Raw genomic sequence first — 16430 nt, forward strand, 5'->3', positions numbered from 1 at the left:
GGCCTGTAGTTCAAACCCTCCTTGCTGAAGTAATAGCCAGTAGGAAAGCAGTTTTCCATGACAGGTGTTGTAGATCTGCTGTTGCTGCTGGTTCAAATGGAGGGAGTGTCAATTTTTCTAGTACAAAATTAAAGTCCCATGCTGGTAATGGTGGTTTCCTAGGAGGTTTTACATTCTTGATCCCTCTGAGGAACTGCCTGAGTAGAGGATGTGAAAAGACAGGAGGATCAAAGCTGTATTCTGCTGAAATAGCTGATGCATGTATCTTGATGGAGGAATAGGACAGGCCTGTATGTAGAAGCTCTGCCAAGTACTCCAGAATGTTAGCAATATCTATGTTCGACACATCTTTTCCTCTTTCATTTCCATTTTCCTGCATAGTTCCTTCTTGTTGAAGGTCTGCGGGCTTCAAGGATAATGTCTTTAACCCTTTGTGAAAGGTCTGGGTTAGTTACTGCTATGTGATGTTCCAGGCAGTCAGTTGCAAGGTTTTTAGGTTTGGATGTATGATGCTGTAGTTGTTTTGAGTTAACATCAGAGGCATCAGGGGTATTGACCACATTTTCTCCCGAGACATGCTCCTCAGCAATGGGTACCAGTGTTGTCTTGGCCAGTTCGGAGCTATCAGAATTATCCTTGGACGTTCTTCTTTGATTTTCAGTAGTACCTTGTGTATCAAGGGAAGAGGTGGAAATGCATATGCTGTCAGGCCTTTCCAGCTGAAGGATAGAGAGTCCACCTTCCATGCAAATGGGTGGAATGTCCTTGTGCAGAATTTTTTGAGCTGGTGATTTAGTGGGGAAGCGAATAGATCTATTTGTGGCATTCCCCATTTCTTTGTGATGGCCTTGAAGATGTCCGGGTGTAGCATCCATTCGTGAGCATCCGAGGTGGTTCTGCTTAAAATGTCTGCTAGGGTGTTCTCTTTTCCGGTACAAATATTGCCTGTAACTGGATGTTGTAGCTGAGAGCCAGATTCCAAAGGTCCAAAGTCATTCTGCATAGGGGTAAGAATGAGTGCCTCCCTGTTTGTTGATGTACCACATGACTGTGGTGTTGTCTGTCCTTATCATCAAATGGCCTTCTTTGAGGAATGGTCTGAATTTTAGGATTGCCAGTTTTACTGCCAGCATTTCTTTTTGGTTTATGTGCAGGTGCAGTTGGTCCTGAGTCCACAGTCCTTGCACGCATTTGTCCAGCATGTGTGCCCCCCATCCTAGGTCTGAGGCGTCCGTTGTGATGGTTTGGTTTGCTCGAAGTTTGTGGAAGGGTAAGCCTGGGTTTGACTGGCATGCCCGAGCCCACCATAGGAACTCCTGTTTTAAGCATGGGATTAGTGGTATTTCTGTTTCTAAGCTGTGCCTGTGTTGAGACCATAAATTCTTTAGGTACCACTGTAACTTTCTCATATGCAGTCTGGCATGTGGGACCAAGATTATGCATGATGCCATGAAGCCCAAGGCCTGTAGAACTTTTCTTGCTGTTAGTTTGTTCTGCTTTGTTAATGCCAAGAAGTAAAGAGGGAGCTCTTTTTGTTTTTCTGCAGTTAGGAATGCCATCTGTTTTACTGTGTCCAATTCCGCGCCCAAGAAGGTTCTTGTCTGGGATGGTATCAGCCTTGACTTTTGTAAATTGACTGTGTATCCCAGGGCTTGTAGCAAGTAAATGACCCTTTGTAAATCTGTTGTCAGCTTGCTTTTGTTGTCCGCTTGTAACAGGCAGTCGTCCAGGTATGGATAAATTTGGATTCCTGTACTCTGCAGTGAGCGATTACTGATGCCAGGCATTTTGTGAATACTCTGGGCAGTAGATAAGCCAAAGGGCAATGCTGAGAATTGATAATGCTCTGATCCTGCAAGAAATCTGAGGTATCTTCTGCAATTTGGTCGAATGGGGACGTGCAGGTATGCCTCCTTGAGATCTAGAGTTACCAGCCAACACTCCTTGCCCAGCATGGGAAGAAGTTGCTGTAGGGTCAGCATTTTGAATTTTGGGACAATGATGTATGTGTTTAAGATGGACAGGTCGAGAATAGGTCTCCAGTTTTTCTCTTTTCTTGGTACTAGGAAAAGTCTGGAGTAGAATCCTTTGCCCTGTTCTGTCATTGGTACTCTTTCCACAGCTCTCATTTTTATTAATTCCGCTATCTGGTGCAGGGCTTCTATTTTTGATTTGGGGCAGGTTTGGCATTCCTCTTTTACTGGTAAAGTGTGGAAGTGGAACCGTAGCCTTGGTCTATAGTTTGCAAAATCCACTTGTCTTTTGTGATGTAGTGCCAATTTTTCGAGAATAAGGCTAACTTTCCGCCTAATGGTGCTGCTAATTGCTCCCTGGTAGGCGGAGACAGAGCCAAGTCACTGTGATTGTCCGTTTGCAGTGGCAGTGGTTGTGTCTGTGCCTCGGTTATTGCCTTGCCACTGTCGTCCTCTGTAGGCACCTCCTCTGGATTGATTTCTGACCCTAGAGCGTCTGTTCCTGCCCCTTTGTGATCTTGTGGAGTCAGGAAAGGACCAATTTTTGGCAGGCCAGTTCCTGCTAAACCTTGGGGGCTGAACTTGTAGGAAATCTTTAACTGTTTGTACAGATTTTGCCTTCTCTTCCATTTTCTTCATTACCTGCTGGGCAGGTTCCCCAAATAGACTGGTCTTATCCACAGGAGCATCCAATAGCTTAGCTTTAACATGATCCGGTAAGACCTGTTCTTTCAACCATGCATGCCTTCTTATCACTGTGCCAGTCATGGCTGATCTAAATGAAGCCTCCAATGCATCATAGCCACATTTTAAAGAATGGTTACTAACCTGTTGGATGTTATTCACCATTTCTAATACATTTTTCTTATCTAAAGATTCATTAGAGGACAGCTTTTTAATTAACTGATCAAGCATAAACTCTTGGTATTGGATCATGTGAAACTGACAGTTTAAAGCTCTAGCTGAGAGAGTAGCAGAGGTGTAGACTTTTTTCCCCCATCTCTCTAAGGACCTGGATTCCCTTTCAGAGGGAATAGGGTTTTTTGCTGTTGTCGAGGCTACTGCCTTAGGCCCCTGGGATATAGTTTTGGGGTCTGCAAGTGGAGCCTTGTATAGGTGGTGATGAGTGTCTGGCACCCTGTAAAATCTATCTGGTTTGGCAGGGGCTGGAGGTAAAGAATCAGGTGCAGTGCAGACATCATTAAATGCATCGCCCACAACAGACAGGACAGGAGGTATAGCTAAGGGCCTATGTTGTGGTAAGTGCAGAAAAGTCCTAAGCCTTTTTCTTGAATCAGAGAAATCTTGTCCCTGCCATTGGAATTGTTCTCTCATGGCATGTAAGGTTTCCCCAAAGGAGAATTCCTCTGGTGGAGAGGCAGCTGGAATGGATTCTTCAGCATCTGAGTCTTCATAATTGGAAAAAGGAGCCTCTGGCTGGTCTGTAATGTCAGAGTCATCCGCAGAATCATCAGAGGACACAGGCTCGGGGGGCTCTGCCCTAGGTCTCTTTTCTGGGGGCTGAGAGGCCCTGTCTGGGTGAGATTGGGATCCCCTAATTAAGGATATCAAATCTTCTGCCAGAGTAAGCATTTGTGAACTGGAAGTGGGCCTGAGTGAGGGTGGTTTAACAGGCACTGATTTAGCTGTTTTGGCTGCTTTAGCCCTGGCAAAGGCCTTAATAGACATGGCTGCAGGAGGCCTTGCAGCACCACGTGCTGGGGTAGAGATATCCAAGGGGATGGTGTCTGATAAATCAGTAGGAACCACAGTTGTAGGCAAAATTTCTGAGGCCGATTCAGGTAAGGTAACAGGAGCCTCAGTAGTAGTCATGGATTCGCCTGAAGATTCACCAGTTTTCTCGGTTTCGCTGAAACCGAGACACTCGCGCTTGCTTCACCGTGGTTTCGCCGAAACCGCGGACCGCGAGTGTCGGTCTTTTCTTTGCGTTTTTAACAATTTGGGTAGTCGGAGGATCCGACGGCATAATGTACGCAAAATCTGAGCCGAAAACTTGTTCAGCAAACTCCGACCGACGCCTAAGCGTTCGTCGGTTGAAGGAAGCGCAGGCCGAACAGGCTGCTACGTCGTGGTCTGGGCCTAAGCAAGGCAAACAGTAAGAGTGGAAATCTTTATGGGGTATTTGTTTCCCACAAGTTAAACAGTTGTTGACTTTTTCTGACATCGGCTGAGGCAAGAAAGAGTCCCCAAGGGGGTACTTAGCTTTTTAGAAGTCTTCGAAGTAGTATTTGGTAGTAGTAATCTCTGGATCTGACCGACCGCACTTGCGAACAGCTTCTGCTTGCGCCACGCGCAAGAAAGACTGAGGAAAATGGCGTCGGCTGATGCCTTTATACCCGAAGACCAGCAGAGATGACGTCGGGTGAAGTGCGACATCAGCCGAAGCCGGACCCAGACTTTGGAATCCGGCCGACCGAAGGGCTGCCTGACGACAGGACAACCCATTTGTTATGACTGCAGATGCATCCATGAAGGACATCTACAGGGGACTAAAAACATTTTCACTGCTTATATCTTGCTATGCGTAACCCTAAACACAAGCTTCCAGTTTCTCATTTTTTTTGTATTATCTTTTAAGTCCCATCCCACACATCCTTAAATGCTATAACAGAATCCTTTTTAACCCCATACCCCTAAATACTTCATTTTATAGTGTCCCCATAAAATAAATGAACTGATTCAAAAATCTGAAAGATTTAGTTCTTTCACGATAGTACCCAAGTGGTCTCTGGACACTGTGGGCATCCAAGGCATGGAGTATCCTTTTTCCCTCATTACTGGGTTCACAAAAGAAAACGGGATGGATAGCTTGGTTTAAGTAAACACTGATACTACTTTAGGCATAAAAAGAAAGATTCATTCCAAAAGAGACTGCCCACTGTGGAAAATGAGATGGGTGTGTCTCACCACAAGAGGTTGCAACTCAGATACCCTTCTTCCAGAGGTCAGAGCAATCAGCAAAACTGTCTTCCATGTTAAGAACCTCAAGTCAGCCAGATTAGGTGGTTCAAATACAGCGTAAGCTTCTCTAACACAAAATTAAAACTCAACTGACAGGCTGACAGTTTTCTTGGAGGCCTCTTATGCAAAACCCCTTTCAAAAGCATTTTGACATGAGAATGTGCTGAAAGAGGATGAACCATGGACAGACACAGTGAAAAGGCTGACAAATGAACCTTGATTAATGAGTAAGAAAGGCTATAAGATTGCAACTCTCACAAATATTGTAAAACCAGAAAACAACTAGCACTGAATTACCAGTTATGTTGCTAGCACCAACAAGAAAACTTTTTCAATTTGCTAATATACGTTTTCTTAGTAGCAGGCTTTCTTGTTGTCATTAGTATCTACTGCATGTCCTCAGTAAACAGATGCCTAAAGAGAATTAAGATCAGATCAGATCATTGGCGTTGGGGTGTCCCAAACACCCCTGTTCTTGTGTAGATTTAGTTTGAAAGGAAGCTTGTGGTAATTGTTTCTGGCTATTTCCAAAAGAAAGGAGAAAGTACAGTTATGTACCCTTTAACATAAATGTAGATGTTCAAGTGTACTCACACCTGCAGTCATAACTGATGGGATTTCCTGCCGTGGAAGCCCTTGGCCAGCACAACTCTTGCTCCTGAAGCTGGCGGATGCCTTGGCAGACATCAACACATCTGAGTATAAAGGAAGTCAGCTGGCACCATGACCTCAGTACTTTCTTTCCTCCAACAGATAGGAGCCCTCTAACAGGTCCCTAAGGTCAAAGGCCTACACTCAAATTCCATAGTATGTACAGAGGAGGAAGGAACAACCTGGAGGTAGAGAGGAGACTATAAATCCCATCCCATGGGGCAAGAGAGGAAGGAGGGAGGGAAAGAATACTGCAGTAGTGAATGTTCTTGAACATCTACATTTACGGTAAGTGTACACATATGTACTATGTGCTTTGTTTCACAGTTGCAATCACAAAGTACAGTTGTGTATACTTACCATAAATGTAGATGTTAGAGTGTATGACGTCAGTCCTGGAGTGACAGTAACCAACGCAGAAATACTAAGCCTCTGATATTCGGGCCGACTGAGGGTTACCCCTGGCAGGATAACCCAAGTGTGATGACTGCAACAGTGAAACACAAAGAACATCTAATGGGATGACTCTCAAAGCTGAAAGGAGGGTGGGTTTAAGGAGAGGAAAGGATGCCTTGCAAGATGGCAGTGGCAAACCCTGCTCCCGACTTGGAAAGGGTTGGAAGGTGATAATGTTTGGTGAAGGTATACCCAGAGGACCAAGTAGTGGCTTCTAAAATGACCTTAGTGGTAACCCCTTCAAGAAAGGCTGTAGAAATAGCAGTAGCCCTAGTGGAGTGTGACTTCAAAAGGTCTGGAGGCTTCTTTCCATGGTGGCTGTAGAAAAGCAAGATGCAGTGGGAGATCCATTTGCAGATGGTTTTAGATACTGGTCTCCCCCCAGCGCTACAGGCAAAGGCCACAAAAAGCTGGTTAGACTTCCTGACATTCTTTATGTCCAATTACTAAGACAGTTGCCTATCCATATCTAAGGTATGAAGGATTCTTTCACCCTTGTTTTGAGGGTTAGGAAAGAAGACTGGCAAGTGGATGGTTGGTCTGAGAGATCTCTGTAACCACTTTAGGCATAAAGTAAGGACTGGTCTTAAGTGAGACTGTCAGGGTGGAACGTGATGAAAGGTTCCACACTCATAAGGGCCTGAACCCTCTGGAACACTTCATGCCAAAGTAATGGCTACAATGAAGGCCGTCTTCCAGGTCAGGAATTTGATGTCCACAGAGGAAGTTGACTGAAAAGGGAGGGTGAGCTTCTTCAGAATGAAACTGATCCCATGGGGGGACAGGAGGTTTCCTTGGGGGGGGGGGGGGGTCTAAAGTGGAGAACCCCTCTAAGGAACAGTTTCATGAGAGGATGTGAGAAGGGGGGAGGGTGAATATGCAGAAAAGCTGAAAGTGATGATGTGTGAATTAATAGAGGAATAAGAAAGTCCTTTGTCAAAAAGTTCTGATAAGTATGAAAGGATCAGAGGCATCTGAGCTTAAAGAGGGCTCTGTCCCTTTTGTCTGCACCACACAGTAAGATTTTCTTGTGCTACGTCTCTTGGTTTCTTTTAGAATGTCTAGGACCTGTTTGACAACAGGTTACCCTCTCCAGGGGGTTAAGGCATCATTCAAGCTGTCAATGTGTGTGCATTCAGTACAGGGTATATGATATGCCTTTGTTCTGTGCATTAACAGGCCCACTCGCTGAGGCAGCAACCATGGTTCCCCCTTCTCTCAGGCTGAGCATTAGAGAATACCAGTAATGCCTTATCCAATCTGAGGCTATCAGAATGACCCTTGGACCTTCTTTCCTCGTCAGCAGTACCCTTCAGAACAACAGTATTGGGGGGGGGGGAGGTATACAGGAATAGGCCTCTCCAAGGGAAGGAGAAGGCATCTGTCTTCCAGGTTGAGCTTGTTTTCGTCCTTCAGCAAAACTTTTTCAAGGGAGTTTTCTTTGATGGCAAAAAGGCCCATCTCTGGCTATGCTGAGAAAAACTTCCAGATGCAGATGTCACTTGTGAGGGTCTGAAAGGTGCCTGCTTAAGTGATCCACCAGTTGACTAGTTTCCAATGATAGATACTGTGCTGTGAGATGCAGACCTAGGAGGTTTGCCATTTTACAAAGGTCTATGGCTAAGCAACAAAGAGTAAGGAGGCATCCTCTCTACTTGTTTATGTACAACATAACCATGGCACTGTCGTTATTAGGAGTACTCCTGGTTTTCACTGGTCTTTGAAGGCAATCAGACCTTATTAGACTGACATCAGTTATTTTAGGTTGATGTGGTTGTTCATGAACTGACAGTCCCATCTTCACTGAGTCTGCAAGTTGTTGTAGTAGGCCCTCCTAGGCTATTTCTGAGGCATCTGTGGTCACAGACTGGTCCTGAGGGATGAACCTGAAGGGAAGGCCTAGGTTGAGGGAGCATGCTTGGGCACACCAAGCAAACCCTTTCCTGAGACAACGGAGAAGTTTTACCCTGAAGTTGAGGGACTGAGAATGTTGACAGCACACATTTTTCAGGTACCACTGCAGCTTCCTCATATATAGTCTGGCCAGGGAGATCATTAGGATGGGAGAGACCATGTTACCCAAGGATCTGAGGAACACTCTGGCTGCGAGGTAGTTCCTGAGAAGGAGCTTTTAGATGTACTGAGCTAGAAAGGTAACCTTGTCTGGAGGAAGGAAGGCTTTTTGAAGTGAGGAGTCAGGCAAAACTCCCAGAAACACAATCCTGTCAGGATAGTTTGGGACTTTTGGGTAGGTGAACCCCAGTGAAGTCAGGATTTCTTGGGTGTAAAGTATATCTGCTTTGAGTTTTTCTAGATCTGTTGCCTAAATTAGACAGTTGTCCAAGAAGGGGTAAATCTGAATGCCCTTTGATCTGCAGAAGTCTATCACTGGGCATTTTATGAAAACCTTGGGTGTAGTACACAAACCAGAAGGCAAAGCACAGAATTGACAGTTCTTCACACCTGCTCTGAAGCGTAAGAACCTGCTGTGAGATTTTTCTAAGGGGATGTGGAAGTATGCATCCTTTAGATCTATGCTTACCATGTACGCACTGGGTAAGATATGGGCAGTAATCTCCGAAGGGTTAGCATTTTGAATTTTGGCACCTACAAAAATCTGTTGAGGCTTGACAGGTCTAGAATTGGCCTCCAGGTACCCCCCTTTTCTGGGAACTAGGAAAAGCCTGGAGTAAAATCCTTTTCCTTTTAATGTGTTTAGAATTGGTTCCACAAGAGCTGTACTTGATTTAAGATCTCATTTTCTGAGAAACCTGCTTGAATTAGAGGCTGGTTGAAGTGGAGTATGGAACCTCGTCGTATACTTCCAGTGCCCAGTCCAATTCTTTAAGAAGAAAGACAGCTGCCCTCGTAGTCAGAGAGGGTAATGAGGGATGGGCCTGGAAGGAAGGGGGAAGAGAGTGTCATAGGAGAGTCAACTCCTTCCTGCTGGGTCACTGCCGGCAGGATCCCACAGGTCTATTGGAATCTGCTTGCCACTGTCTCAGATGCTAGTGCTGCCTTTGACTCCTTTCGCTTCAAGGTTTCCTATTGTCAAGGCTTAGACTGGGAGGCTGGTAAGGGCCAGTGTTTGGTAGGGCAATTACGGCTGAAGAAAGTTTTTGACCATGTATGGACTTGGCCTTATCCTCCATCTTCAAGTACAGCTTCAGCCTTGGTGCCAAAAAGGAAATTTTGTCCGACTGGATTTCACATGTTTAAGGAAGGACTGTTCTCTTAGCCAGGCATGTCTTCTAATGACGGATTCTGTAGCTGCAGCCCTGCTATAGAAGCTTCCAGATCATAAAAGCCACAATGCAAGAAGTGTAATTCTTGCTCTGAAGTAGCTAAGCACAAATCCAGCAGTTTCTTGAAAAGGGCCTTATTTTCAATCCCCACCAGTTTTCTCTTCATCTGATTTAAAATGGTTTCTTGATACTTCACTATATGAACCTGGCAATTCAAAGTCCTCATGACCAGGGTTAGCAGAGGTGTAGACTTTCTTTCCGAACATGTCCAAGGCTCTGCTTTGTCAGTTGACAGGGGATTTTTGGAAGTATTAGCTTTAGCTCACTTAGAACCATGAGTCACCACTTCAGGGTCTGCTACAGGGTTCATGAAAAAGGTGTCTGTGGCAATCCGGCATCTTGAAAAATCTATCAGATTTCGGAGGGGCAGAGGGAATGGAATCTGGCTGTAAGGAAGAATCCAGCAAGACACTGTTCACCACATCTAAGACTGGAGGAATGGCAAGAGGTTTATGCTCAGGGAGTTTTGGACATTCCCTAACCCTCTTCTTGGATTCTGGATAGTCCTGTACTTCCCATTTAAAGGGTTCCTTTAGAGTAGGTACGGTTGCTCCAAAAGAAATTTCCTCGGGAGAGATGCTTAGGCAAGGTTCTCATCAGAATCTGAATCTCCCCACAGGAAGTAATAGATGAGTCCATCTCTGAGTAAGAGTTATCCTCAGAGTTGAAAGAATCAGAAGACTCTTGGGGGAGATATCTTCTTTTACCAGAAGATGATATTCAGGGGAAGAACCTGGGAGAGAGGCGCATCTGGATCAGACTATGGTGATCAAATCCTCAGCCAGCTTAACTACGTCCTGTTGAAAGGCCTGAGTTTGGGAGTGGGAGTTAGTAGGCCTCGTCTGGGGCAAACTGGATGCAGCCTTTTTATGTGAGGCCTTAGGCTTAGACCCGAGGGTGACTTCCACCCTAGCGGAGGCAAACAGCTGAATCCCAAGGATGGTGAACTGAGATCTCCTTAAGAAAAACTCTGGACACCCCTTAGATAGTGTGAGAGCAGTCACAAGAAAGCCAGAACCTTCAAGGCAGCTCTGAACCAAACAGACAAGCTAAGTCCTTCATCTTGTGTGGAAGTATAGGGATCCAGTGGTGTACCAGATTCTGTATGGGTCTCGATAGAGGCCTGTGCCACAACCTTAGTTGTAAGATGGGACTGCAAACTGCAAAGGCATCTCACCTTTCATAACAACAAGCCTAGGTGAACTGGCAGACTGTGAACGAACATCGCCCAGTACCCTAAGTTTTGGATGCTTTTTCTTCTTACTCTTATGGAGATCAACCTCTGCCCAACCAGCAGAAAACATAATATATGATGGCCCTGATGAGTTGCTAAAATGCTTAAAGTAATATCTCAGCCCTATAACTTGATAGTTCTACTGCTAAAGTGAGAACAGAACATACTGTTAGGTACACTGTGTTCTGGGCCCAAACAAGTTACACAAAAGGAGTGAAAGTCCCACTGTGTTACCTGCTGGCCAGAGAGTCAATAAGCATGAGAAGCTCCCGACGGAGTACTTAGCTTTCGACCATCTCTCTCTTTCTGGTGACGGCTGACCGATGCACTGACTAGCACTCTGTTTCGGGCTCCTACAACAAGAACAAATTGAGGTTATAGCACCAAATAACTCCGTTTATACCTTAACGTTGGTCAGGGCATCTGCCTGCTTCAGGAGGAGAAAAAAATTCTCTGGTAGTCAGGGCGGCCAAGGACTTCCATAACATGAAATACCATCAGTTATGACCACAACAGTAAAACACGAACATCTACAGTTGCCTGAGCTAGAAAGGAGTCACCACAATGATCTTGGGGGATTCCTTCTGAATGCTCAGAAATATCCTGGATATTAGTGGGAAGAGTGGAAAAGCATACAAACACATTCCCATCCAAGGAAAATAAAAGGCATCATCTTCCAGGTATTCTTGCACAGAGTCTGCTGCAGAATCTTGCCAGCTGGTTGATCAGATAGACAGGAGGCAAATAAGTCTACTTGAACTCCTCACATATGGATCAAATCTTGTAAGATCCCCTGATCCAGTTTTGATTCTTGAGGGTCTGCCCTTGTCCTGCTCAGCTGGTCTGCCACGCAAATTTGCCCTACTGAAATGTAGGATGCCTGTAGAGTGAGACTGTGTTGTAAATCTATATTCCAAGCTAAAATGGCTAGTCTACAGAGGGGGTACAACCCGGTTTCCCTTTGCCTATTAATGTCCCACACTGTCTGTAACAACTTGAAGAGTTTCCGGGGACCACAGATGATTAAGAGTTTTGAGTGCTTTGATCAGGGCAAGCATCTGTTTTACATTTATTGTGCTTGTGGGTCTGTCTTTGGTGTCCCACAAACCTTGCGCTTTCATCCTTCCTGAAACTGCTCCCCAAGCAAAGTCCGAGGCGTCTGTGGTGACTACTCTGAACAGGAGGGGAGAAGGGGAAGACCTGGATTAAAATGATATCTGTTGTCTCCATCAGAATATTTATGTTCTGACAAACCTCAACACTGGGATCTGAAAAGAAAGGGATGCTGGGACCAAAGAAACTTTGGATAGCACTATTTCTTTCTCATGTGGAGTTTTGCCAGGCATATCATGAGAATCACAGAAGCCATGAGACTCAAAATCCTGAGGTACTTCCTCACAGTGACTGAGGTCTGGAAAACCCCTGAAATAGATCTAGATATACATCTATTTTTTTCACGTGGAAGAAAAGCTCTTTGAACTGTAGTGTCTAGTTGACATCCCAAAAACATAATCCTGTGAGGAGTCAAGAAAGACTTTTGGATGTTCTCTCTTGGAATCTTTTATCCAAGAGAGAAATTCCTGACACTTTGAAAAAGACACTGCAAAGATGGAAAATATGGATACCCTGTATCCTGCAAGGAGCTATAACTGGAGCTAGATCCTTTGTGATCACTCTTGATCCAGTGAATAGTCCAAATGGTAAGGCAGAAAATTGATAATGTGATCCAGACACAAAAAACCTTAAGAAATGCCTGAAATCTGGATGAACAGGAATGCGACAAGCATCTTTTAAATCTAATGTTACAAAGAAACTTGAATGGGAAAGAAGGGGTAATAGGAAGTGACAATTTTGAATTTGGGCACTATCACAAATAGGTTTAGGAAAGAACAATCCAGGACTGGTTTCCAGGCATCATCTTTCTTGGCACTAAAAGCATCCCTGAATAAAACCCCATTCCCACCTGAGAAGGGAAACTGGTTCTATTATTCCCTGGGACATGTGATGGATTGGTGGAAACAAGAGTGTCTGGACCGCAGGATAAGGAATTACCCCTTGGAAAGTAGGAATTTCTCCCCGCTGCCATCTGTAAAGCTTGATGAATGATCTTGAGAACCCATATGTCTGAAGCCATCTGCTGCTAAAGGGAAAAGTGGACCTTCTGATTTTCTGGGGAAAAAAAGGGGGCTGCCAGAGTGGGAGGGTGGAAAAAAATCTCATATAGTTACTCACTTTTTGGACTGTCCTTGGTTTGGGAGTTTCCAGAATTATACTTGGTACCCCTTGCCAATTCTTCGTAAACGCCTGTTTATTTTGTTCAGACGGTTTCTTTTGTTTCTTACCAAAACTGTGGAGTTAGAGAATTCCCTTGGAAAAAGAGGGCTGAAAATCTTGAGAGATCTCTTATATCAGCTTACCCCTTTTCATTACACTTTCTGATCACTTCTGCAGTAGAGGGGCCAAAAACTAACTCTCTCAAAAGGAAAATTTTAAACCTCCTTTTTATCTTGCTCTGGGAGGTTTTGTGAATGCAGCCATACAAATCTCCTCAAAACAGTACCAATGGCCATAGCCCTTAAAGAATCAAGACAGTCATACACACTGAAATCAAGGAGTAGTGACTTGAACAGAAGAAATTAATTTTAAATCAGATTTTTCTTCATAAGAAGAAACTACAGATAAAACATTCCTCATATTTTCACAATTAGTCAGAACAAATCTTAACATATGAACCTGACAATTAAAAATTCTGAAAAATCAAAGTTGCAGAAGAATATACTTTCTTCCTACACTTACAGGTTTATAGGTAGGTACTAGGCTATCTGGTCAAGGGCCATTTTAAGCCTAGCTAATTTCCTTTTCATGAGAATCCAACTCAGTATCTTCTGTCTGTGAGGTAAACACATTAACCATTATACTCCCCCCCCCCCCCACACACACACAATCTTTATCATATACTGTAGTACTGGAATTAACTAAGTGCTTAATAGCAGTAAGACTGACTAAAGCTATAGCTGCTGGATCAGGTTTGAGAAGAGTGTACAAAAACTTAAGACTGAGAACTTTATACGTCCTATCTGCCTTATTAGAGGTAGCTAGATGACTACCAGGAAAACTGCAAGCAGTAACGCATACATTCTCCAAAGCTGACAGAACTGGTGGAATTGGTGTAGGTTCTGGAAATTCCTTCTGTAACAGCTCATAGTATTTTCGGAGGGGCTAAGAAACCTTGTTTCCCTCCTGAAAACACTGGCACCTTCTAGAAATAGTTTTCGCGAAAGAGAAACAGAACCCCCTCAAACATAAGACTCAGAAATTGAGCTGTCCTCAGAGTCTGAATAAGAATCTGAGTAGAAAACCCTGCATCTGACCCTTCATCCTTTTGTCCAGATTCAGAATCTTGATTCTCTTCAGGAAAGGAGATATCCCTCTTTCTTTTACCAAAAACTACTTTGCAAGAAGGATCAACAGCCTGAATTAAACTCTGAGCCAGACCCAGTAAACTACTTTTGTCTAAGGAAATTTGAGTATGTACATGGTTAGTTTGGTTTCTTTTGACAGGAAAACTGGGACCGATGGTGTTATTAATGGCAGCAGCAGCTTCTCCAGGAATGGACACAACTCCTCTCCCAGGACTGACAAGAGTGGCTCTCCGTTGTTCGCTGAGGGGACTCTAACAGCCATACAGAACTTGGCTAACCCTCGGCTCATAGTGGCTATATGTACTACTCCAGAAGGATTCTGGGTAAAAAAAAGTGTGATCTGAGTTGTAACTAATTTGACAGCACAGTCATCCATGTGTGGCTGAGGCAAACTGCTAGCCTGCTGTGATGCCAAAGGCTGCTTGTTTCACTTTTTCTTTTTGATTCTAGAAGACCGACCATGGGGCTGACAGACTGTTCCATGGTCAAACTGAAAATGGTATCTCATTTCTGCAGAAAATAAGCAGCAAATTTTGTTTTTTTTTTTATTACAAAATGGGTAAAATGTACTTTAAAACACTTTGCCAGCCCCATAAAGTAATATAAACACAATTTCCCCACAGAAAAAAAGTTTTTCAGTTACTTTAAACTGTTAACTGAAATAAAAAAGAGCAATCTTGTTTAAAAATACAGTAAAGCACACTTTTATGATAGTCCATTAAAACCCAAACTGTTATCTTTAAAATAACTTTTCCTAAAGAGGAGTGTTAACAATACACAATAATTACTAATGGAAGTGCCCCTCCCTACCCTGCAAAGGAACAGCAGAAGATGAATGACCCAGAAAAGCCTCAGACGAATGTATTCTTCAGTGGCAGTAAAGCTCTGAAGGGCTTGATGCCCAAACTTGTATTTTAGTCAGCTAAACTCAATCTGCCATACAGTCTGGGCTTGTGGAATGTGCTCTCAAGCTTTGGAAGCTGGCCATGTGTCATATCCTCATCAGGATATAACCCATATAGCCAAGACTACAGCAGCAGTGATCAATATGAACATAAGATGTTTCTGTTGCACAATGAAACCTTTAACTGCACAATGAAACCTTTAACTGCATAAATTAACTAGATGTCTATGGTCAGCACTACGGGCAAGTGGGCGAGCATACTACTAAGGCAGTGTCCAGGAACTAGGATCGATCAGCTAAATAAAAACAGGAGATAAAACAGAGAAACCAAAAACTAATATGCTGCAGCATGTTTTACTGTACACTCTGTCACTTGGTCAATGAAGAAAAGAGCATCAAATACAGCATAAACAGGTCGCAGGCCTGCCCCATCATGGACTATATTAATCACAACTAACCATTTTCAGTTCATACACAATGCCTTCACGACCAACATTTACATCTGTGGCTGTCATGTAGAAAGAGGTTGGGATGTTAGCCAAATCCCTCACAGTCCAAAAGTCAAATGCCTCAAAATACAAACCTCTCAATACCTCACACATTATACCACCAAGTTTTGCCACTCAGTTAAAAAAGCAACTGTACTGCTGCGCAACTACTGGCTATAAACAGCATGCAACTTCTACTACATCTGCTATCACTTTATTAGAAGACTACTTTTTAATGAATAATTTTGTTTTCTTTCTGTGATTATGTACCGATGTTTACACATGGGCTTCAGAGTCCTACTTATGAATTATAAAACAGTATGCTATGAAAACATTATGCCAAAACCAACCATCAGACAAGCAACATGAAAGATAGACATTTATTCAATATCCTACCCACATCCTGTTATATTCTATGTATGAACAGAGAAACATACGCAGATGCACAACATGAGGGACAAATTAAAAAAATTTGTCTAATAGGGTTCAACTAGCTCCACACAGGAGGAGGCATACACATGCTTAGACAGCAGTATGGCTCTTTGCTGAACTGCTGTATGTTCACCACTGAAGCAATCTGTCAGCTGTCTGACTTGCCCTTCAACAGCACTGAATATTACATGGCAGTTTAGTACTCCACCATTAAATGTGACAGTAGGGTTTTCAAGGGCAGACCACTAAAATACTGGGGGTCCGGCATGTACATACCACCCCCAGATGAGAAACAGTTTACTTTCCAGAATAAAAAAATATATATTTTTTAATTAGCTGATTTTTCAGTGCATTTTCCCTTGCTCTATCATCTTCAGAATGCAGCCTACAAGTAGCATTACCTATGAACTACAGCTGACTACGGCATTTAACTACATCTCCAGAATGCGCCTATGGTTACCCCCCACACACCCTTTATAATTCCTCAATGCCTCTCTCTCACACACACACACACACACACACACACACTCTATGCATAGACTGTACACGGCATCACATAAAAAGGTAAGTACATCAAAAACAC

At 43.7% G+C, this 16430-nt stretch overlaps 1 protein-coding gene across 3 annotated transcripts in view; it reads right to left on the reverse strand.

The window, feature by feature from the left end:
* PHF12 (PHD finger protein 12) overlaps nt 1–16430 on the reverse strand; it is a 1235756-nt gene that overhangs the window by 272071 nt on the left and 947255 nt on the right. The window lies entirely within an intron of this gene.

Source organism: Protopterus annectens, chromosome 13.part0, assembly GCF_019279795.1.
Source record: "Protopterus annectens isolate FY-2018-M chromosome 13.part0, PAN1.0, whole genome shotgun sequence".
Lineage (NCBI taxonomy): Eukaryota > Metazoa > Chordata > Ceratodontiformes > Protopteridae > Protopterus > Protopterus annectens.